Source organism: Bactrocera tryoni, chromosome 2 (assembly GCF_016617805.1).
Source record: "Bactrocera tryoni isolate S06 chromosome 2, CSIRO_BtryS06_freeze2, whole genome shotgun sequence".
Lineage (NCBI taxonomy): Eukaryota > Metazoa > Arthropoda > Insecta > Diptera > Tephritidae > Bactrocera > Bactrocera tryoni.
The window spans coordinates 25,639,876-25,666,096 of record NC_052500.1 but is presented as its reverse complement, the minus strand read 5'-3'; the positions used below and the strand labels follow the sequence as shown (position 1 = coordinate 25,666,096).

The 26,221-nt window shown below is 38.3% G+C and overlaps 2 long non-coding RNA genes across 2 annotated transcripts in view; both read right to left on the bottom strand.

Moving 5' to 3' along the window:
* The window catches only part of LOC120768211, a 500,046-nt gene that overhangs the window by 258,821 nt on the left and 215,004 nt on the right, over window positions 1–26,221 (bottom strand). The gene's annotated exons all lie outside the window — the stretch shown is intronic.
* Window positions 1–26,221, bottom strand: part of LOC120768209 — a 287,272-nt gene that overhangs the window by 98,871 nt on the left and 162,180 nt on the right. The window contains exon 4 of the long non-coding RNA XR_005704740.1: window positions 13,134–13,364. This is a non-coding gene — a long non-coding RNA (uncharacterized LOC120768209). The remainder of the gene's footprint in view (window positions 1–13,133; window positions 13,365–26,221) is intronic.

Below are 26,221 nucleotides of genomic sequence, written 5' to 3'. Positions count from 1 at the left end.
CAAAGAAGACATGGGCAAACATGCAGTTAGACCGATTGGGGGGAACTTCAGAGTATTTTACAAATATCCGACAATGAACTGAGCATGAAGTGTTGGGTCGCTACCTGAATTATGGCACCAAGTTCCATGGAAAGAATTTAAATCCGGCCATTTAACTGACCCTTCGCCGGCTATAGCTATATCAAAAATAACGCAATGGCAAATGCACTAAGTTTGAAAAACTTATTGATCAAGTAAGAATTATCCATCTTCATACGCCTCTAAGGAGGCTGAATGTGTGTTTAATGTAATTACCTGCTGACGGCAGCCTTAATGGCAGGTATTTTCAGTAACAATCGGCAGTGTGGAATGGACACACTAACCGCCTTGGTGGCGTTCAAGGCCCATTTAAAACCTCTTTCGTATTTTAGATCCGGCACCCGGTTCCAATCGAACTCCACATTTAACTAACAAAGTGTTAGTTCTTCCCGCATTCGAGTTTTAAGCACAACCTTCACGATATTCCCCGAAAGACCATTACGCATGAGCGGGCATGAGTGAATTCCAAGGGATCTTGCTCCCCAGAGTACCAGAATTAAGTTTCCGGTGAAACTTCGGACAGGCGACTTGGGTTGGACCTCATATTTACATCACATACACACAGCAGTCACCCAAAATTTGTAAATCCTTAATTGTTCGGTATTCCTACGTGTACTACTGGAGATCACAACGCTATCAGCTAATCCCCATACCACCCAGATACCTAATGACCGAGTACATCGGGCATTCTGCGATTACATGCACTCAATCCCCGAGCCGCGTCGCACACAAACACCCGGTCCTACCAGATAGGTGCCCCTGAAGCAAAAATGCATTCAGAGGCCCATGACCCGTAAGTAAAACACCCTGACAGAATCTGAAATCTGGGATTCTCCCAGATGTACTCTTAAGTGAAAACTATTGTCCCAACGGTCTTGCCACCTACATCTGACTTTATCATTTAGAAGCCTCCTCCTAGATATCCCTGCCTCTCCAGATCATCATCGGAAATCCAATAAATCCACAGCAAAGACACACTTTAGCAATTTCTTAACCTGAATGCAATAGCACGCCGTATGACAGTCAGGTAAGAGGGTGTACACCTAACAAAACCTGCATAGCATAGCGTTTCAAGGATTTCATTCATGTTAGATCCAGGACATTAAAAGGATCCAAAGCAAATTTAAAATTCCCTTAGCCAATAACTGTTAGATTATACTCCATTCTCTTATATGTACTATGAATGAAAGTTCGAGCGGGGAACATATTAAGTATATAAAAATTTACGCTTCGGCAAAAGCAAATATTTTCTATAAAGTAATGATGGATAATCAGGTAACAATAGTCAGCGGTAGGTAAGGTTAGAGTAACAGGCTGATATTCGTGAGACCACGATTAATCTACTTGGACTACTAGAGACGCTTGTCCTTTGTGATGCTCCTAAGTACGTGTCAAAACGACCGCCGAACATCTACAATGCGTCTACAGCCAGCTAGAAAGTATGGCAACCAAGATGCTTTAACGTTAGTCTGACCAAAGCTGGACATTGAAGTAGAAAGTGACGAGATGTTTTCCATCTTTCTTCCTACAGCTTCGCAATTTGCGTCTGAAATCTGTAATTAGAACACCTATTATGACGGTCGTGTGAACTTTGCCAAGAGCTAGTTGCTTCATGCACCTTGTGTTTTCTCAAGGGCCAGTAGGCTTTCGTAACTACACTAATTCTGCATGCTGACCAACGCTTACTGAGTTCGCACGAAAAACGTAGACCCAGCGCCCGAGTCTATGACGTTCACATCCAAATGGAATTTGGGTATTTGGGTGCCTTTTCTATCGAGCTCATCGGCTCTACAGCTTCCGACGATTGCGCTATGACCAAGCCATAGAAGTTTTATATGGAAGTAGCTTGATCCCACAGCTAATGAGGTCTTGCACTCCTTGACTCGTTTTGAGACCACTACCAGCAGTAACTTTATCTACGAAAATCGTTGGATGCAAAGCCTTCCAAACTAAAAAGTATTCAATACGACACCAGCTAGTGATCACACCGTAAGAAGCATATTTATTTTGCTATGGAAAAAAGAAAGTAGGATAGGATTAGACTGCACTGAGCCTTTGAATTTGGCATGAAATGGCGAAAAGAAGTCCGACTCACTCTTTTAATTTCGATTAGGTAGTTATATTGCTTATTAAGAAAGCGAATATGTAGCTAAGGTTTTATTTGGAAAAGAAACTTTCCAAACCCACCTTTAGAATACGTTTGTCTAACCACACTTTAGTACAATATTATCGCAGTCGCATTATTTGTTTTTCTAAAACCATTAGCCACACGCTCGCCTTCGGCCCTCAGATATATTTGATTACAATCAAATAACAAAGATCTATTCAAATAATTGTTGCCACTCCAAATAGAAGTCTCATTTAAATGTTCCTCTTCAAAATGCTGCAAGGAATTTTCATAATGAAATTCTTGAACGCTGTCATTTGCTGCACACCGGATAATTATAATGGAAAAATTTCCTAGCCTAAATCCAGGCGTCTTAAAGTATGCACGTTGGTAAATGTGTATGAGAGTATTACAACGCTTTTGACATAGATTACACAGTCAACTGAAAATGTAATTCCCGAGTAATTTTCGTAGCTGTAATTAGTGAGCAGTGGAATGGAAAATTAATAAGAACGACGTGGATCAAATTGGCAAGAAAGGAAATTTTCGAAATGAATAACTCGTGGATCTAGCAGAGGTGCGCGTTAGAGGCGCTCGCTATACAAGGTGTTCAGATACATATCGACAAGCATATTTACAGATATTCCAAAATTAGTCTTGGAGGTGGGTGAAAAAATGCAGTCGCTTGGAAAAGTTTAGTTGGTCATGTAATCTGAAGCTGGGAATATGTACATACGTAGAAAATTGTGGATCATTTATGCGCTGCCTGTGAATTGATATTGCTATACGGTATTATATAATATTGAGAGCATAATAATTCTGCTCTAAACATTTTCAGAACTTTCTTTGGCGTTATGTTAGGCTCTTCTTAATAATCTTGAGTTTAGTTGAACCCTCAAAACATAAAAATGGTTTCAAAATTTTACTCTGAACACTGAGAATTATTTGTAAGTCGCTTTAAGCAGGCTTGATACAGGAGCGCGAGTCTTTCCTTTCTCCACAAATTCTCTTTGAAGTGAAGACAGCACTTACAATTTTGGTGTAAGCGATATTCGCCATTGGTCATGCAGAAAAAATTTCAAAAGCTTTCTAAAACAGGCGGTCGACAGAAAGATCTGAGGTACGACTACTGACTTCAGGTGAATTTACATACAGAAACTTCGGACATAGCTCGGTGGATAATAGCTGCTTGGCAAGCACTGACTACATAATCCCATTTTTCTTTCGAGAAAGAAGGTTCAGAGTAATCATAGAAAAGTATGGCTGTCGTAAAGGAGTGGTATCTGCTTATATTAAATATTTGCACGGATGCATTGAAAATGGAAGACAAAGTTAGTGCGGAGATATACCGTCCAGGGTGAGGCTCCCCAGTGGGCAAGGGGTAGAAGTTGCCCGCGGTAAGGTAAGAGGCCGGCAGAAGTCTTAGAACGACTTTGAACTCGGCCAAGAAGGAAATGGTGTCGCATCCCCGTTACCAATTGGAAAAAATAATGCTTGTAAAAGGCTTGTACTATTTAGGGTATTTTAAGCACCGTCAGATTAGGCCATGCTACCTGCCATACATGGCCTAACCTCACGGTGACACAACGAAATTTTTGCAGAATTCTTGGACCACCCCAGCATATTCCCTTTGCCATTGACTACGGATCAAGCCTTTACTGCATCAGTAGGCAAGTCCAGGGTGAGCACCTACATATATAGATAGACATTCAAGTAGTAATCATTGCCCTAACATCGTTTCGCATACTTGCCTGAACTGCCTTGGGAAGTAGGACAGCAATAGAGAGTGTCGCTAAGAACAAAATACTTCATTTCTATCGAATACCTGGTGGACTGCCTGGTCTACTGGGTGCCGGGCCATCCAAATGCTATGGAAATAAGAAAGAGGAAACGATTTCCAAGAGTGGTGTATGGCTGTCAGCTTGAAATGCAACCGTTATTGATGAAACCATACATTGTCTTCACGACGATCTGGAAGAAAGCAGGAGATCATAAATGCATAAAGTTCCGGTTCCCGTCTGTAAAATGGGACTGAGGGAACAAAACGAAAATATCAAGAGCAAGACACCAGGGAAACAACAGAGCATCGCTTGTGCACTTGTTCTGCTGTAGCATGTGAACGCTTCAAGCGTTTAATAAACTGGAATACATAGTTAGTGAGGCCGCAGAATCTACCGGCAAACTGATTTATTACTACTTTCATGAACAACGTAACATAACTCCATCTGCCATCGCTAATAACCAAAAAAATTTATTTCGAATTTTCAGTCTTATAACTGTGTATCTTACACTGCAAGGCGACCGATTAGGTTCTGTTCCATAGGTTGTCGACCATAAGAAGTCCCGACGGGTCTGTAATTTTAAACTGCGAAAGTATAAATACTAAGAGCAATGGATTATACCCTTAATTCGAAAACTAACATTATTTTCAGAGCAGATGAGGCTACAAAAAAGACTTTACTGTCTACAATTCTAAGGTTCTAATATTCTAACAAGTCCGGGCAAAGATGAGAGTTTATTCATTCATTTATCTTAGAAGAGTTAGCTATCAATCTAATTTAATTTTTGAACCATATAACAACATCTTCTAATCATTTACACCTAAAATAGGACTCGGCTACCGATCGAATCGCTCAAAACGAAAATAACTCTCGAAAGCAAGAATTTATTCCGAATTTGAGTCAGCCGTGCTAAGGAAAAAATTATAAGTACCGAGTGGATAATGTCAGAAAGAGACTCAAGACGCATGAACGCAGCTAAATCTTACGATGCTTGCATTGGATATACTGATATTTCAATGCATTGAACCCATCCCAGTAGAACAGGAGTCATAGAAAAAGGGGCGAGGACCTGGAAATACCATATACTAGGAGCTCCAGAAACCGAAACAAGCTAAATAACCAGAGTACGGCCGGCAGAAAGTCGCTGTTAGTTCGGGCAATGCGAAAAATTAAATAAATACTCTGTTCCCCGAACTGATATAGAAGAAAAGCCGACAGCAGAGCTCATGTATCTGGTTATCGCTACTTACAAGTATGAGCTCCTGATGGTAATACTATCACAGAAGCAAATGAGTTCATGAGCAAAGGCTGGAGCTTTCTCAGATAAGTTCACAGGTCTAACCCGCAATTTTGCATCCAAAGTCAGGTAAACTCCGTTCCCCCAAAGAAATAATAAAAATATTCTTAATCTTTATTCCATCAGCATCTAATTGCTATCTATAGAGGTCCTTCGCACCGTAATACAATTTTCAACTCACATTGGAAAGTTGGCTCATTTCTTAATGATGTAATTAAACACGTGAATGTGTATTTTGCAAAACTTTCTTGTGGCAAGATGTGCAAGTGTTATTTGTGTTACGTAATTAAGGCCGAAGTGTGTGGCCAACAAAGTAGTGTCTGCCAAGCTGCAGCTTCCACGTACAAACTTGCTTTCTTTACAAGTGATTCCTTGCGTTGTTTTCGCACTTTGTTGTCGTGTTTTATGCAAGTTCCTCGCAACGGTATTTACGTTATATAAGCAATGTAAAAGTCGTACATAACATTAGGGTAGGGCAGGTGGTATTTGGCTTTCTTCTAAATATTTCTGAAGATTTCATGCTTTTACTGTATATTTTACTTCAGATTTTGTACTTGAAGTCTGTCAAAAGACATGCTCCTTGATAATTTTACTTCTACTTCTGTTATATCACTGAATATATCGCTTATCAACATTTCTTCTTCTTCCTTATTAGAGTAGACACCACTTACGCGGTTATAGCCGAGTTTACAACAGCGCGCCAGTCGTTCTTCCTCTTTGCTGTTTGACGCCAATTGGAAATTCAGATTCAATTCAATTGATCCACCTGATCTTTCTAACGGAGTAGAGGTCTTCCTCATCCTCTGCTTCTCCCGGCGGGTACTGCGTCGAATCCTCTCAGATCTGGAGTGTTTTCATTCGTTCGGACGACATGACCTAGCTAGCGTAACCAATATTTATTAATTCGTTGAACTCTATCAATGCCATCATAAATCTAGAACAGCTCATTGATCCTTCAATCGGATGATAAGTGACTTGTAAAATTCGGTCTTTGTTTGTCTAGAGAGATAAGGTTCAAACAGTTTGTTGACGGTGGGCTTCAGTCTTTCACACCTATGCTCGATAAGACCTATATGCCATATTAAGGAGGTTTTTCCGACGGTAATTTGGCCACCGTAGTAAATGCCATAAGGACCAACTCGTCTTAGACCTTGTCCCGTCCATCGCACTTCTTGGGGGCTCCACTAACTTCAGAAACTAATGCGGTGTTCTCGGTTTTGTAAGGCCTAGCTATCGACATGGCAAGCACTTTCTCAAAAGAGAATGAGCTCACTAATTGCCAACTTGGGTCATGTGATAAGCTTTCTTAAGGCTATATTTTGTCGCAAAATCTATTGGATAATGGTAAGTGCTTATAAACCAACTAACAGATCGTTAGAGACCAATATTCAGTACGCTATTGCCGAAATAAGTCTTGCTATGTTCTGAAAAGTGGTTCAAAATTAGATCGATGGTATTATTGTTATTTTGCGTAATATAAATACCCCATAAGCGTTGTCCAAGTTATGAGGCAGGAACCGTACATACTAAATTTAACTCCTAAGTGACTCTAATTTGGGAGCATTTAACTTAAACCGTGTCAATGGACGTATCAGTAAGACTCTACAGTAAGGTAATGACATTTTGATAAGATCTACAGCATGTAAGATGGCTTATAAAACGAGCTTTCAAATAAAAATTTCAGTCATTAAATTTCCGCTCTGCTTTACTAAACATAATGAAGAATTTGTAGCTGGGTCAGTGTAATTGTTTTGTATGCGCAGGCGCCAAATGCATTTGTAAAACACGTATTAAACAATGGACAACAGCGTGACGCACAAAATAAAATGGAAAAGCGGTTGCAGCCAGGTGATCACTAACACACACATGTGCGTGCTTCACAGTGCAGAATGCAGTAAAATATGCAGTTACGCCAGGAATAATGGCTAAGAAAAAGCGCTCATTAAAAGTTTTCAGCTGGAATAGCAAAAACAATTTGTTGCGTTGTATTAACTTCTCGGCTGCAACGTTTAAAAAATGCGTCTTAATGTTGAACGTTTCCGCAACAAAGATGCAATAATTAACATCTTTTCATTCACACTTCTCGTGGGCAGCTTCTTCTTCTTCTTATCTACAGCACATGTACGCTTTTAATTTGCAAGAGTTAGCATCAAAGGTTGTGTGTTCGTTTGAAACGTCGGCAACGAGAAAAAGTGTGGCTAGGTTTACAAAACGCTGAAAGAATAGTAACTTACTGGTTCATAAGGACGGACCAACTTTAAAGAAATTTTTAAAATAAAGCCTGTGTTAAGCTCTAGTGGCCAAGAGCATGGTTATTTCATTATACTTTCATTTAACGAAAATTATTTGAAGGTGAGATTAGAACTCAGTTACTAAACAAAAGTATTGTGTTGAAATTATGATGGAAGAAACAACCTGTAAACTCTCCAATTGTAAAATTGCATTTGTAGTCCGGATGTTCGATAGTTTGGTCTGAAAGGCTTTCAAAGCAGCTCGTTCTTGTTTAGAATCATAAAAACTCTAAATTTTTTTAAAGAGCAGACCACTCAGAGAAATGTAATAGCGAACTCGATAAGGTAAGCAATTTTCAATAGTTTAACGAATTGTTTAAAGATCTTTATTATGTAGATAATATTAGAAGCCACTTCTCCGCCTCAGTTATTCTGTGCTTTTGTCTCTTATTTGATATTCGCAAATTGATGTGGTCAGTATATCCACTTCTTTATATTTTCATTAGCTCTTGGTGGCGCCCAACATTTAATACAAGGTATTAGCACCAACGCGGTGTTATAAATTTTCAGAGCTAGTCTCACATATTTTGGAAGCTTTTCGGTATACAAGTAATACAAACTTCTTGAAGTCCCCAATTTCGGCTTCTATCGTCTTTTGATAAACTTTTGTTAAGGTTGGTAATATCATGTTTCTCTAAAAATCAACCTTTCTATGTCGTGACTTAACGGAAAACTCACTAAGATGCTGAGCGAAAGTCGCTAGAACATCGTCGCTGTTGATTGACATGGTATCATCGGAATATTAACACAAGATTTTCATCGCTTAATTCGGACTTACGTCCCTTAAGCAGTTCTCAAACCCACCTCAATAAATAAATATCAGTTTGTTGGTTAGGAGTTGGCTCGGAATGATAAACATAATTATAATGTCAAGTGTGGTGGCTTACGCTACTTGTCTCTTTGAGACTTATTAGCCCTTCGGCGTTTTTTCCAATATTTAATTTTTTTTTCATATTACTTAGTTTACGTTTTTGTAAATATCAAGTTCGTATACCTTCAGATACATTGGAATAAAGGGAGCTAACTTTCTTCTTGGTTCTTTAAATATGATATTAAGTGTAGTTAAAGGGTGGTCCATTTCGAATTTCTAATTAAACGTGAAATTATCTGCTCACCGAAGTGTTCAGTCAATAAATCCATAGATTGATGCTTGATTGATGCGATGTGTTAGAAGTGGTGCTGTCTTATTAAAACCAAAATGTCGGCGAGATCACGAGCTTTAATTTTAAGCATCAACTAGTAGCCATGGTAACACGCGATAACGGTCGCCGTTGACGGTTACATACTCACCGAAGAATCTCTTGTATCTCTTCAGGTTGCTTTTCGGCAATTTTACTTATTTACGTATCCATTGACCCAGGAATGGGGCTCATCGTTAAACAAAATTTGGCTCGAAAATGTCGGATCTTCTTTGAACTTCTCATGAGCCCATAGAGCTAAGCGATGCCGCTTGGAAGGTCGAGCGACTTCATTCCTTACACAAACTGTATTTTATACGCTTTCAATTTAAGATTTCGAAGTAAAATGCGCCAAGTCGTTCCATTTGACAGTGCGAGTTGCTGGAACGGTCTTTGTGTACATTCACAGCTTTGGGTGCTGGACGTGGTCTATTCGGTCGAATATTATCCAATAATGAAATAGCACAGAGTCTTCAATTTTTTCCAGTCCGACTTAAACTTTTTGCTTGCGATTTTGGTTACGAGGCGTATCAATGCTAAACTCCGAGCAGATACTGAATCTGGTGCAAAACCAACATCGAGTAGAGGTCGCAAAAGAGATGCCTGACAACATACTTTTTACTATCAAACGTATCGCCACTGATGATGAGACGTGGATTAGTGAATGACTGAATCCAGAAATTAGCCGAAAGAGATAAAACCAAAACTCGCTGAAGGCACAGTAGATGACTCTAGCCGAGGCTTATAACTAATGTGGAAGCTTGGATTAAGCGTTGGCATGTTTGAATTGGCTCATAAATATGATATTTTGATGGCAATAATTGAGATTCGTATTAAAATACGTGGAAAAGTTGTGTATTTTGTCAATTCGGGTCAAATTTGATCATTGGTATTATATATTTCCAAACTGTTATTTACCCAAATGGTGGTAAAGTTTAGAAATACTTTTCTGCTGGCTCATCTTTCCGGCCAAAGACCAATTTCATTTACTTGAAGACCTTCGAAAGCGAACAGCCATCTTATACGAATTAGACGATATCTTGTAAGATTTTTAACTTGGTAGAATCTGTAAACAACTTTCGTGTTGCACTTTCCAAGCAAATAACTCATGTATATCGGAAGTTTAATGCTTTCGCCTTCAGGCCCAACTTACGGACGTTGTCCTTTTAGGTCTTTAAAAGCTCTTTCAGGCAGGTATTGGAAAAAATATTCTTGGATTCGTACGTGGAAGACAGCAACTTATTCTTCTTCTGTATTAGCGTAGACACCGCTTATGAGGTTCTTCCTTTTCGCTGTTTGTCGCCAGTTCCTTCTCCACCTAGTCCAGAGGTCTTCCTCTTTCTCTGTTTCCCCAGGCGGGCACTGCGTCAAATACGCTCAGAGCGGGAGTGTTTTTATCCATTCGGACGAAATGGCCTTGCCAGCTTAGCCACTAACTTAAAAAATTAACTTAATACGCTGAAATATATAAAAGCCGTCGTATATCTCGTAAAGCTCATTGTTCTATCGACTGTGCACAAATCTTCCGCAGAACCTTTCTCTCGAAAACTCGTAACGCCGACTCATCAGATGTTTTCATCGGTCATGCCTCGGCAGCATATTGCCGTATAGTCGTATGATGAGTGACTTGTAGAAATTGGACAGCAGCAAGTGTAGTCGGTAATTGAGGCATTTAAAAGCAAGCTCCTTTTCTCTCAAGAATTTAATAAATTTTTGGATATTAGAAGATAATTATTGTTATATTCTAAAGAAAATTTTTGACATATTGTTGCACTTAATCTATAGAAAGAATTTATATTCCACCATATAATATATATACAACAACAATTCATTGCGAATTCATGCCTCTTGTCTCATCAACAGTTGGTCGTTGGTGAGAGTTCATCACGCACTCAATTACCGAAACTGGCTACGACTTTTAGAAGCTTTTATAATTTTGCCGGCATTTTCTCATGAGCCATTTGCACCTACAACATGCGACATGTTGCCGTTTTGCTCAAGGCTTAGTTGACAACAGAAAACCGCAGAGAGCTTTGCAACAAACATGCCATCATTAGAAAAGGTGTATTCATCTTCTCGTATATAAAATTAAATGCCTCTTACAATTATAAAGTTTTCTACAAACACTTATGTGGAGTGATTGCACATATGGACCGATGTAGAAGAAACCCTGAAGTAGCTACACGTGCTACTCAGACCTATTATTGCATACTCAGCCAAGATTGCTATGCATTAACTGCCTCCATGAAGGGAGCATATCAACACATACTTATGCACAGACATGCGTACATACGCTTGACGCTCCACAATCTCCTTTGTTGCCAACCCCATTGAACAATTTTAATAATTTCGTTTCGTTAAAATTGCTTTCGGGTTAAATGATTCACGAAGAATTTGTGTATGTCGGCATGTGGCATTGTCCCCAGTGCACAGTTGGCAGCGAAGTCATCTGCAACAGGCTCGACACAGATCTCTCTCGTACATGGTCGTAACATTTAATGGGCCGCGCCTGATGCACCCTTTTCGAGACCTTTTATGCCTTTATGGCTCACCCACACCGCCATACCGCTGCACGACAATGTGTTAGGCGCGTCTGAAAGCCCCTCTACACATGCGAGTAGTTGGATTCGAGGGCTGCAACATATATGTATGTATCATAAGCGTCACACTGCCAGGTTTGTGGTTACATGCCTATATGACTTGGTGGCAGTGGGGTCGCAGTGTGATGTTGACTGTTGCGTTCATTCCGACTCATAATGTTTATGGCAGGTATCAGTGTTCCAGCAAATGAAATGAGCCGCTCGAAAGACATTCGAAAGCTTCGAGAATGGCAGATGCCAGATTTTTAAATGAGCCGGAGAAAATGCTCTCATATAAAGGGTGCCATAAGAATGAAAATAATTATAAAAGTTATAAGCTTAGTCAGTCAGTCTAATTAGTGGCGACAGTGAGTACTAAGGCGACATAAAGTATACCGGGAAGAAAGTAAAGTTGCTGGAAACATGGCACGTGCGAGATGTTCAATCGACTCTGCTCAATGAGGGTTTTCGCTTAACTATTTCTAAGCTCGCTAAACAATATGAAACGTAAAACTGGGACGTTACTCGAAAGAAATTTATTTGGAAAATGTTGAAATGTTAGCACAAGATCCCATCGCAAGTGCGTGATATTCTCTGTGCATAACTCACTTGTTCGATTCACTACTCGCTAATTTTTGTCGAATCGAAGAGACGAGGACTACAGCAAAAAACTACAGGGTTCGCATAAAGAAGAGAGCTAAGATGCTGTGCAGTTCGTTTTGTCCGATAATATGTATTATTACGGGTAGAAAACGGAAAGTTGGAAGAATTTGAAGCAAAAGAACTGAAGTCTTGGCAAAGAAGTCAGCTAGAAAAGAACAAAAGGACGTATTTATCAACAAATCTCGAACAAAAACAAAAGCTTTACTCATTTCTTTACTAGATTTGACTTTCGTAAAACCTCTAAACTGAAATAAGCGCATCGCAACAACCACTTTTTAGGTTAAGTTAGGTTAATCTGGAGGGCAATAAGCCACGCATAGATCAGTTTGGTCCTTTGCGATACCAGGCAGAGTTCAGTTACTAAGTTCAAGAGTTACTAAGTCGTTTAGGATGTCTACGCTTGACGCGAATTCTAACAGACTCTGCGGCCTCACTATCTATACCTCCTTCAGCGTAACATAGAGTGAGAACCTCAGATACTTATAGCGTAGTCTTGCTAATGCGAAACAAGTGTACAAGCGATGCTCCATTATTTCCCTGGTGCCCTGCTCTAGACATTTCCTGCAGTCTTCTCGATCTGTCAGCCTCAACCTGCGGGCTTGTGTCGCCACCAGACAGTGACCAGTTAGTATTCCCTCTTTTTAGGTTAAGGTTAATTATAGATCTTCACTGAAGTAACTAACATCCCAGTCGAGGTCTATACGCCTCATAGAAAACAACTCTATGTAAAGTTATTAAAAAAAGAGTTATTCTTACAAAATTATTATTCTTATGAAAAAATATTAATAAACTATAAATTTGGGTCCAAATGTCACGAAAAAATAAAAAAAAGCTCTCAAGCGCCACTAAATTCACCCTGTATTTCAACAATTACGAGAAAGTAACTAGAAGCAGGCGGGTGCCACATATGGTTCTGCAAATTGAAGCTGATGTATAGAAGCGGCTATTTTGCGGAGGTGGTTAGTGGCAACATCTGTTTTATGGCTTCATTTACACGCGTGGTTTCAGCGGCCATGTAGAGCAGCCCAGCAGGAAATTTGGAAGCGAAAATGTTACTTACATAAAAGGAATTGCGAGAGTGGTGCTATACATATGTATGTACGTATACAAATATAGAAGAAATAGTTTATAATTATAATATAAACAAAATAATACTTACAATATGGCCGTTTGATGAACTTAACCCTTTTCCAATGACTTAACATGCATCTGATTTCATCCGCCAAGTTCTTACAAATTCTGGACCACACTAATGCATACTGGTCAGAATAAATTTTCCGCTCTTCACAGTTTAAATATAGTTTCAAGACTACGATTTTTTCGAACTTGACATATTTCCTGTTTCTGGATTCCAGCAAATCATGCAGCAACCAAAACGCTTCACTCTAGCCTATAAAATAACGAATAAGAAACTCCAGTCATCCTTTTTGAAAAAGCTTTGTAAATATTTTTTTATTTAAATTTATTTAAAATCCATTTTTTTATAAGAATCAAGTTTTTAATAACTTCAATCTGAGTTAATCCGTTAGTTATCACCAAATTCGTCTTTGTATTTTTTCTCACATTATAAATGTCTTTATTCACAAAATTCCTACTGGGTCGCCTTTTACATTAAATTTATAAATGCATGTGACTGCATGATTACATAAGTACACACTCCTACATATATACATACATGTGCATGTGTGCAAATATGAGTGCAAAAAGAGCTCGTGTTTGCCAGTTTGTTTTATTTGTCACATTTATGTACCCTTTAATGCTTGAATTGCTTTTATGATTGGACATTAAATTTAACGGGCATAAAAATGAGATTTGTAGGTTAGGATCCTAAAAAACACCTACAACAAGGAAATCCTGAAATAAAATTTTAAATGTGACATTTTCTTTAGTAAACCAATGAGTGTGCGATAAAAAAGATGAACTTACCAAAAGAAATTAATATCAGCATAAAACATAGAAATGTATTTGTATACTAACGACCTAACGGTATTTTCAGATTTGCATTTTAGATTTAAATGGAGAATGAACCGTATAGTAGAGTATAGCAATAAACGATGCGGTTCAAACGCATGTAGAACTTTGAGAAAAATATAGTACGACTTTGTTCATATTTTTAAATTCTTAATTTATTCTTCGTAATCTTAATCGCCCCCCTCAAAGTAATCCCTCTTGGCTCCAATACACTTGTGTCAACGTTTTCTCACATCTTCGAAACACTCTTTAAAGCAAATTTCTGGAATAGCCGTCAATGCACGTAGCGATTCGCGTTTAATGTCTTCTATTGACAAAATCGGTTTCTCTGGAGCGGTCGTTTGAGTTTGCTGAACAACCAGAAGTTACACGAAGCTAAATCAGGTGAATATGGTAGTTGCGGCACGATATCGGTGGAAAATTTTGCGAAAACCTCACAAAGAATCAATGCAGTAAGCGACGGTGCATTATTGTGGTGCGAAAACCAAGAATTGTCGGCCCATAATTCCGGCCTAAACTCCAAACAACGCATAACACTCAAATAGTACCTCTTGTTGGTAGTTTGGCCGGTTGGAAGGAATTCGAAGTGCTAAAATACCTCGATAACCGAAGAAAACTGTCGATTTTTGACCTGCTTTAATGTGTTTTTTTCGATTTTGGCTCACCTGTTCACAATATCTGGCCGATTCATCGCCTCATTCCGGGTCGTAAGCTAGATCTAAGGCTAATCGATATTAATAATGTGTTTTTTGACATCCGAGTAGTCAGAAATCATTGATGCACAGGCGTTAATACGACTCTATTTTTCAAAAAATTATGGTGATTTTGCAACCAATCTCGCTTTCACTTTCCTTAGACCCAATTGATTAAACAAATTTCAATATGGTTTTCACTAATCTAATTATAGTATATTTTCCTTTTTCTAGGAGTAGAATTGATATCCGTTGGAATTACCTTAGGGAATCGTTCAACAAAACAAAGATTTAAAGTAAACCTTTTTATTATGATATTTCATGCTGCCTAATTCGCTTAGCTGTTGCGCTGTCGCATCTGGTAAAATATAGTACAATACTTGTATTAATCAGCCCGTGATATATATCAAATTAGTTAAGGATGTCTTGCCTAGTATTACATTGAACAAATTAAAAATTTCTTCGATTCCCTGTGTTTAAAATTAGTCCAATATTTCAGTGAAAATATTTTTTGGAGGCTACTGCGATTTGGTGTAATTTTCTTTTTATTTCGGGCCAAAACCTCTTCATATCCCATAACACAAAATCAGATTTTGGTCTATCCAATTGTAACTGCATCGTATTATAACTAATACCGGCTGTTTCTTTAGACGCGCGACTTTCAAAGAGGCACTACTTCCAGAATTGGCCTTCTGGGCAGTTGTTACTTGAATTATGCTCAGTGTGGTTTGCCATTTTACGATGGATAGACTCCGGAACAACGTTTGTAAATCCTTCAAATTTATTTTCAAAATAATGTTAAGATTCGCGAGATGAATCGTTCGACTTAATCGCCCTGCGGAACCATCAATTTGACTAACTATGCCAAAGCGAAATGACCATTGATCCCGGCTTCTCAAGAATATTTTGCTCGGCGATTAAACTAAATTTTTGATGGAATGGATATATTAGTAAATAAAGTTGTAATAGTTGTAATATTTGGCATTGTTGAGACGCCGCTACATCCTCAAAAAGTCACTGTTTTGTGTGCAGAGGTATGGACAGGTCTATTTTTTCAAAAATTAATTAATATTACTGTCCATGGGAAACGCTAAGGAGCCATGGTTACGGCTTTTACGTACTTAAATTGGAGGATTTTGATCTGGAGGATCTTTGGTGCCAACAAAAAGACCACAAAGCCAACGAAACAAACAATTTATTGAAGAAAACTTTTTCCGGGCTCTTTATCACGCACCTTGAATATACATATCACGCTGCAGCTATGAAATTCAAATTTATTTACGATCGTGAAAAACGTCCTTCAGCTAAGTTAGTGAATAACTGCTGAATACAAAAAGAAGCTCCATATAGGATGCCACGTAAAAAACCTCAAGGAGCCAATTTACAATTGTGAATCATTGCACTAACTCAATAATATCGATCCATTTTCAAATCGTATGCTTATTGTATGAAAAATTAATAACTTTCTAAATCATTAAGTAAAAATGGATGTGCTCGCATCGCGATTTTCCGGCGCAAACTTGTTTAGTGGGATCATATGATATGAGCGCTGTAGCCAAGCTTTTACTTCGGCCCTTTACTATCAAGAATTTAACCGTCTGAAAAAAGGAATGACCCTGAAAGGATTAGCTTTGACCAATAGGGGCTGATTTGCGTTGCGTCTGACATATATCGATAGTGACTTGTCAGAAGGCTAAGGAGCTTGCTTCGGAAATTCCTATGCATCCAACTTATAGTTCAGACCGGCCAAAAAGTGATTACTACCATTTCCAGTCTATGGTGGACGATTTTGCTGGTGAAAAATTGGTCACAAAAGAGGAATTTTCCTTCGACTAACCCAGATTTTTTAATAAGGTTGAAGTTTCTATGAGAATGGCATTATGAATCCTCAATTTAATGCAAAAATAATGGATTTTACTAGACCTTACATATATACATAAATATATTTATTTGGTAATCAAAGATACGGCAACTGCATACAAGTAGTTTCCGGGAAAAAGTAACCACTAGATGCAAATGAATGTATGTACATATATGAATTCCCAATATGTATATATTCATCAATAACTGTGACAAATATATGCCGCAGCGACTGTTGAGCCATTTGTTGGGTCTCATGTAGACCGCGCAACTCCATGAGCACACAACAAACAACCAGAAAACCAATACAAATAAAATGTCAAAACAAACGGAAACGGAAAAGTGCGGTGCTACAGCACAAAAACAAACAACACAACAACAGCAACAACAATAGCAAATGCATACTCGCTGATATTTGCTATCTAAGCTTCCCCGAGCGACACGACGCTGTAGACGACGACGACGACGAAGTATCATCGAGGAAACTGCTCGTTACGACTGCGTCGTCAAAACCTAAACGGCAGTGGATGCCACTGCTGACATGTCAAGCGTATTGTTTGAGTATTGTTTGATTTTTGGTGCTTTTTTCCCCAGCTTTTATTTATTTGTTTGCTAAGCGCCGGGCAAAAAATGGCACTGCAAGCGCACAGCAATAACATTACCAATACCAATACCGAGAGAGAGCAGCCCAAATAACGGTTGCTGCGTATGCTGTTGGGGGGACGAAGATATGTATGTGTGTGTGTGTGTGTGTTTGTGTACAGTTATCTGCTGTTAGTTTATGTGCTTATGTGTGTATTTGTGCGTGGTGAAAAACAATAAAAGATTTCAAATTCCTATGAATGACACTGCGCCGCACACACACACACATACACATGCATGGGCACTGCAGGCAGCTCATGCTCGGCATTCGATATTCCTTGCTCGTAGCATATTGAGCTGAAAATTGATGCACATTATTTACAGTACTGAATTACACATTAGAAAGCGGAGCATCCATGCGGCCGCGGCGTTGCCAATATGTGCAAATGTCTGTCTATCTGTCTGTACGTGTGTGTCTAAGTGTGTTTGTACGTTGTGTTGCGTTCGGAGCTTTTTATGGCTTTTTTATGCCAATTTATTTGCTTTGCTGCGAATTTGTTACAAATGACACGCTCGGAGTGGCACAGAATGATGCGTCACAATGCGAATGTGTGTCTCGTCGGTTGCAGCAGCAACGGCAGCAGTCCCCTACTCATGTGTGAACGCATTCGCATTGAGGATGCGATAAGTGCCGCTATGTCGTTGCTCACACGCCGGCAAGCAAGTAACGGTAAATACTTAGGTGCAGTGGCGTGCAAAATAATTGCAGTATGTTTAAGTATATGATTATGTGTAAGAATATCTAAAATATTTTACTTCCCTCCTAGCCTTCCTTGATATACCATCGAGACTAAGGCCACATTGAGCGCCTTTAAAATTTAAGCTGAACCGCTCGGGAAATTTATTGAACAACTGCTCATGGCATCAGCTCGATAATTGCAACGATGTGCAGATCTGATCGAAAAGGTTCTCAATAAGGAGGTGTGCCATCTACACTTCGCCAGATCTTACAAATGAATAAAATGTTGTTAGATCTAAAAAATGTTCCCATATTAGCAATATTAGTTAAGGCAAGCTTCATATTTGGGACTAACTCTAGACAGGAAACCAACCGTTTGGTGTATGGAAAGTATACAAAGAGCAGCTAGTGCGAGTATATTCATATCAAAAAGCTGAACGAGTCCTTCCCAAAAGCCGGCTATAATATGAGGTATTCCAAGGTACTTTTTGACTTACTGCAAATTTGAATCAAAAAATTACGCAGGGATGAAATGAAAGCCCTTGGACGGAGACAAATTTGCATTCGTTCCCTGGTTACGTAGGTCCGGTTTTTAAAAATAACGGTTGCAACGCGATTCGGATACTTTAATACTGAAATAGTCACTTACACTTTTAAGTTTTAAGTTAACTTTTTTGTTTAGAGTTTTGAGTTTGAGTTTGAGTTTGAATTTGAATTTAAAGTTAAAGTTAAAGTTAAAGTTAAAGTTAAAGTTAAAGTTAAAGCAAGTTAAAGTTAAAGTTAAAGTTAAAGTTAAAGTTAAAGTTAAAGTTAAAGTTAAAGATTAAAGTTAAAAGTTAAAGTTAAAGTTAAAGTTAAAGTTAAAGTTAAAGTTAAAGTTAAAGTTAAAGTTAAAGTTAAAAAGTTAAAGTTAAAAGTTTAATTTTTAAGTTTAAGTTTTAAGTTATAAGTTTTAAGTTTTAAATCTTAAGTTTTAAGTTTTAAATTTTAAGTTTTAAGTTTTAAATTTAAAGTTTTAAATTTTAAGTTTTAAGTTTTATGTTTTAAATTTTAAGTTTTAAGTTTTAAGTTCTAAGTTTTAAGTTCTAAGTTTTAAGTTTAAAGTTTTAAATTTTAAGTTTTAAGTTATAAGTTTATAATTTAAGGTTTAAAATTTTTATTTTAAGCTTTAATTTTAAAGTTTCCTTTAAATAAAATGGAGTCGCAGTGCTTTTTTCTCACCGCCGCTGTATATAACGCATATATGCCTGCTTGTATTGGTCCACACGTAGCAATGTGCGCATATTTATGCATGTAGATACGTGTATAAGTGTGTGTGTGTGCTTGTAATTTATGGCAAGTGAATTGTATTAAATAAATTGAAGCAAAACAAAGACAACAAGGACGACTGTCAAGTAACCGATCGACTGCTGGTATGGGACTGTTGGTATTTATATTGGCTATGGCAACTTGCAGCAGTGTATATGTGTGTGTACACATACACTCCTAAGGATATTAACACTCAACAACACTACCGACACACGGAAATGCATGGGGTTGTGTATGCCATTGTGAGTGTGTGTGAGTGCGCACTTGCATTGCTTATTGCTTGTTGATGTTTGTTGTGACAATAAGCTCCCATACACACACATACGTACGTGAAATCATGCATACTTCATTACAAACACACAAATATATTATGTATGTGTGTACCTATTCTCATCTCCCCCTTTCACCTATACAGCGTTGAACTGCTTCTACTATCCGTCTATTGCCGCTCGTTCACATGTGACCCTTCGCCCCGGGGCCGCAGATTGGCCACCGTATTGGCTATAAACTCTTGTATTTATAAGCGTAATAAAATTTAAAACGAATTACAATTTATCTCCCGAGAATTCAATTTTTTAGCAAGACACTGTTGGCGAGAGCGTGTACAGTAGTGTGCAAAAAGCAAAATATGTAATTTATGTGCTGAAAGTGTATTTTATTGCCCTGGCCATACAACGAACATCGCACGAAATTAAGTTATATCAGCAACGAAAGAAAGATGGCACAGCCAAGTGCAGAGAGGGCGAGTTATAAATTTAAACTTAAGCAAAAACAAAAAACTATGAATAGATTGTATTTTTCGTTTGGCTTCCTGAGCATAAGCAAAGCAAGTTTGGGCCTGCATAATTAGTCGAACGAAATTTGAAACTTGCTCGGTTCCACTTATGAAATAGAAGAGTGTGTATGTTTGTATGTATGTACATGTGCATGCGAAGGTAATACATTTCGGAAAATGCATATTCATATAAAATAAACACACTAACATAAATAACAACAAAAATTACGCATAGTTAACGCCTGTTTTTCTATACTTCCGGAATTTTCTGCAAAAAAACAGCAACAACAAACAAAATTCTGAATTTAGAACAGCCTTGACTTCAATGAAAAAAAATTATTAAAAATTTAAATCCAAAAATGTCACGGTGGAATACAAATCTCAGTTATTTGTTGTTGTGCAAAGAAGCTCTTAACCTTCGGGACACTAAATTTATACTTCCATATACATACTTGTATGTACATGTATGTATAAAATAAAGTGACAAGATTTCGAAGCAAATTAAAGTTAACTTTCTTGAAAGAGAGGACTTTACTTCTCAATTGCCTACTCAGTCCGAAGTAGCACCAGTTGGCAAGAGTTATTCTGTGTTGGATTTCGTTGCTGACATTATTGTTGTTGTAGATACAGCTTTTAAATCGACGAAGAAGTGGTTTGTGTCGATTCCTTTCATGCTTTTCAAATTTTGGCGAATTTAAGTTTTTTTTTACTCTTGCGACATGCTCATCATCCAATTTTATTTCCTGTCGCAACGTAAAATCCATTTGATTACATTGTCCAATCGCTTTTTATAGTTTTCGGGTTAGCCTTCAGCTCCCGTGTCGAATTTGTTTTAATGTCTTCAATTGGCTGGCCATATCAGTATCGTTTCCCAAAAATTAAACTAAGCGATATGGATATAGGGTTTATATATACATAAATGATCAGGATGACGAGAAAAGTTGAAATCCGGTTGACTGAACTATGTCAATGGCGACGTATATCTCGTTCAGCTCATCGTCTCATCAAGTGCGATATTCGCCGTGGCCACCGCGCAAAGAACACAAAAAAGTTTAACAATATTTTCGGTCATTGTAAAATTCGACAAACACCACTGTCGTCGACTTACATAAACAGCTGCCGTAAACAGACTGGTTGACAGATCACACAAATTTTTGGCATCATAATTAAGGCCAGTTGTACCAACCTAGGAAAAAAAATTGCCTATCTTCCATATGAGCGGGAGATTTAAATGAAGATACTTTCTTGACAGGATGTAGTCCAATCAGTTTGTTGACGGTGGGCATTAATCTTTCACACAATACGCTCGAACCTTATATGTGATGTTGGTGAGGCTTATCCCACGCTTTCCCTTTTTTGTGGATTGGGCAGAGCACACTTAAATTCCAATTATAGGGCATGCTTTCGTTTGACAATATTAGAGGGTCAGGGTTACACTCGAAGTGTAACCAACTTCAGACCGTTCGCGCAGCTGTCGCACTAGAATCAGCTGTTTATAAATTTGCTAAATGATAGTTCGGAGTATTGTTTACAAGTGTACAAAAGCGTTTTGCCAACAAAGAACGCAAAAAAAGTGATCAGCGATGGAATTCAAACGTAATAGTGTGATTACTTTATATTTAGCTGGAAAATCACAGGCAGCAATTGCTCGTGAGCTCAAACACCTTATGTGAATAAAGGGTTTGTTTATCGCACCATCACTCGTTACAATGATACTGGTAGCATCGCAAAATACCATGGAGGTGGTCATCAAAAGACTGCAACGTCACGTGAGATGGTTCGGAAAGTGAAGAAGCGACTTGAGCGAAATCCACGACGAAGTGCCAATCAAATGGCTAAAGAACTGAAAATATCCAACCCAGCATCCGACCCATATTGAAAAAGGAGCTCAAGGTCAAGCCTTACCAGTTCCGAAAGGCCCTTGATCTCACACCGAAGCAGCAACAAATAAGACTTGAGAGAGCGAAGCAGTTGCTTCGCTTGGCCAAAAGCGGTCAAATTCCGAGCATTGTGTTTTCTGACGAAAAAATGTTTCCAATTGAGCAATTAGTAAACTTCCAAAGCGATAGGGTTTACTTGACCGACCGTTCATACGAGAATCTAAGTCATCGGTTGGCCACCAGGAAGCAGCACCCGCCACAAATAATGGTTTGGGCCGCTGTCACCGCAGATGGGCGCTCTCCAATTATTTTCATCGAGCCTGGCGTCAAATCAAATGCGACATATTATGGGGAAAGTGTTTTGGAGTCTGCTTTAAAGCCGTGGGCAAGACTCAGCACCGTCTCAGAAGCGTGAGTAAACCAAGAATGGCGGAGAAACAACGTTCCGAACTTCATTACGACCACACAATGGTTCTAGAGTTCACCAGATGCGAATCCAATGGATTATTCTCTCTGAGCCGTTTTGAAGAGCAAGGTCCGAAGTAAAAAATACACCAGTCTCGAGATGCTGAAGAAAGCCATTGTCCGGGAGTGGGCCAAAATACCGGCGAGTCACATTCGGCAGCTTGCGATTCGTTTTTTTACCGTCTCAAAGCCATAGTTAAGGCAAAAGGTGGTCAAATCGAGCAAAAGTGAATTGGTCCTGAATTTATGATTATTTTCACACATTTTGTACTTTAAAATAAATAAAAATATTTTTCCAAAGCGAATTTATGTCTTTTTTAATTGGTTACACTTCGAGTGCCTGTATACCCGTGACCCTGTATATAAAGAAGCTGGTGCATGCTGATGATCCTTATCAGTTCTTCGCCGCCGTATTTGAATTGTTCGGCCGGCAATCCAACTGCTTCCTCCGCTATGTTGTGCTTCAGACGACAAATTGCTAGACGAATACTCTTATGAGGACAGCAACCAGGTGGACAGCGGCTCCGTCTTAATTAAAGGACCATTCTACTACGTAAATGCCCTTAAATTACAATTGTTTTGACTCTAATGAACGCAATATATTAGGCTAGTTGTTCACTTTAAACATTAAGACCGCGCAGTGCTCATTGTTGCCTTCTATAGCCTTATATGCAATACCTGTAAGCTTTTTATTTGCGCCAGGGTCGTGCACGGATTATTTATGCATGTGTTAATGTTTTTTTTTTGTTTTATTCTCGGGGGAAATCTTCACTTATGCCGTATTTTGGCCATTCGGCTTTTCACGTAGTTTTTTCCTAAGTCCGGTTAATTCTTCTGTTTTCACTGCGTTGCCACTCCTTTCTCCTTAGCTCTTGAATAGCTATAGCTGCCCACGCTCTCACTTCGTCTCAACCACTTTCGATTAGATCATATAAGTCACGGTATTCTCCAGCATCACTCGATCGTTTATCAGGTTTTCTACTTCACATCTCTCTATTTCATACTTTGGGCAGGAAAACAATGTCTATATTTGAAGAGATATTCTGTGTAACAACATTGTCATATGACAAAAATTAATTTTCACATGTTTCCGTTCCACCCATGCTTGTGCGCTTCCAATAAGTCTGCGCGTCCATCTGCCCGCAGTTGTTTTGTCCCAACGTTAGGGTGGACTTACATTTTTGTACACAACTTATTACATTTCACACCCTAAATTTTCATATACATAGAGGGTATATTCAACGTTCTTTCTCTCCTTCAAAACTTCCACTAATTTTTATAAAACCTTCACTGAAGAGCGACAATGAGACCGCAGATTCTCTTAAAAAAGCGAAGGGATGATAAGCGATGACCAGACCTCTGAGAATTAGCGAGTGAACTCCAACTGGTATCGCAAAGTACCAAACTAGTCTATGCGTAGCTTATTGGCCTACCAGATTAACCTAACCTAAGCTAACCTTCACTGAAGCGCGCTCAAGCTGAATTTCTCAAACAAGAGTGTGAGCATAAGCATTTTTTGTTAGGCCAAATAAGGGTTAATTTAGCGTACAAAAATGCCGTTTTTTCGCAATTTTGCAGTATAAGCTTACACATTTTTTGCACTTTAATGAAATATATATAATTACGCATTGTGCCATTGTTGCGGCCGTTGGAATATGCCGCACTTTTCTTGCAAATTAAATTGGAAAACAAACTCATTTATGCAGCGTTTTTTTCACCGCAGCGGTATTATTAAGTATTTATTGAAAGCAAACACACAAATACATAAAAAAAATTTATATACGTGTGTTTATGTGTGTGTGCAATTAGTGTGCGTTTTCAATGGAAAATATGACATATTGTTTGCATTGGACCTGCTTGTATGCGATTGACAATTACAGCATTGTGTGATTTTATTTCAATGCAAAAATGAACTCACAATGCCGACAATAGCGACAATCGTGCCACCGCTACCACACCCTTTGCTGCCGCTGCCACAAGCGCCACATTAACGCGCCCAAATGCGGCGGCATAAAAACAAACAACGAATGATAACCGAGTTGAGCGCTATTTGTTGTGAAAAAATGCATATTTTAATGCAACTTTAAAATTGAAATGTGATATACAATATACAGAAATACAATAACAACAATGCAACTAACGTTGTGGCAGCCTTTGTGGCAGCTGAAAGCAAGCGCACTCTAATTGTCGCGTAATGAAGCGCTGCGCAGTGCGTTGCAATTGTGGCAAAAGTTGCAAATGACAGCAAAATTGAACGCACATTACCGCCAGCCGCACCCCGCAACCCCCCTTGTCGCTGACGCGGCGCGTTTGTGCTGCAAGAATGACTGCTAGAATGCGCGGCTGTCATTGTATTGAAGTCGATTTGCAACTGTTGCATGATTGCTGCTCGCTGTTGATGCTGCAACATAGAAATTATTATTATTTGCTCTTGTTGCTGTTGTTGTTGTTGTTTTCATTATTATTACTATTATTATTATGATTGTTGTCAGTGGCATCACCCGCTGCGTTTGTTGGCTACATTCGGTCATAATTAATTTATTTAATTACGCACTGCCATTAATTTTTAATTGGTTAATAATGGCGTGCAATCATGCCTCACACGCACACACATACGTACATACCAACATGCGTGCGTGCGTATTTGTTGCAATGGTATGATAATAAAAACTGATTAATAAATTTTAAATAAGTAAACTGAATAACAATCAACACTGAGCCAATTATTTTATTTGTTGGCTTGCCGCGTGTGTTGTTGCTATTGTTGTCGTTTGTCTTTATTATTGCTGTTATACCCTGCATAGCATATGTTAATCTTGCAACGATGTTTATAACACCCAAAAAGAAGCATCGAAACCTTATAAAATATATATATAAATGATCTGCATGACCAGCTTTGTATGTCCGTCTGTCCGTTCGTTCCTTTGGTTTGTCTGTATATACGTATGTAGGTGAACTAGTCTTTCAGTTTTTGAGATATGGATCGGAAATTTTACACACGTTCTTTTTTCACCAAGAAGCTGCTCATTTATCATAGTCGGCGATATCGGGTCACTGTAGCATATAGTTGCCATACAAACCGAACTAAAGGAATCTAATGCTTGTATGGAAAACTTTTGTATTTGACTATGTATCTTCACCAAATTTGGCACAAATCCTTTCTTAAGGTATTGGTACTATCTCAGAAGAAATAATTCAGATCGGTTCACTATAGCATATAGCTGTCATACAAACTGAACTATCGAAAACAAATGCTTGTATGGAAAACTTTTTTATTTGACAACATAACATCACCAAATTTGGCACAGATTATTTTTGGAGCCAGCATTCTTATCTCCGAAGAAACTATTAATATCGGACCACCATAGCATATAGCTGCCATACGAACTGAACTATCGAAATCTAATGCTTGTATGGAAAACTTTTGTATTTGACAATAAATTATCACTGAATTTGGCACCGGTTATTCTTTAAAGCAGCCATACAACCTCCTCGGAAATTATTATTCAGATCGAACCACTTTAGCGTATAGCTGTCATACAAACTAACCGATCAATGCATATCCTTGTATGAGATTTTTATAAATGCAGGGTATTATAGCTCAAGGCAAACGAAGTTTACTTTTTTTCTTGTTTTTCGTTGTGTTTTTGTTATTTTTTGTTTTTGCTGTTTTCATTTATTAATTGGTGTTGTTGTTTTTATTGTTTGTTTACTTTTCATTGCGACTGCATTAACGTTTGCTCGCGCATGCATTGATTCGATATCGATGAATAATGAAAGTAATGAATGGAATACCCGCTAAATTTGCGATTATGAACAGTTAAATAAATAAGCAATAAATAATAAATAAATAAAAGTATATTGCAAACAATCAAATGAGATTTTTTTATATTCAAAATGACATTTGAAGCGAAATGCACGCACTTTTCAAGCGGAATATGGTGGCAACACTGATGAGCTGGGTTCATTTCAAGC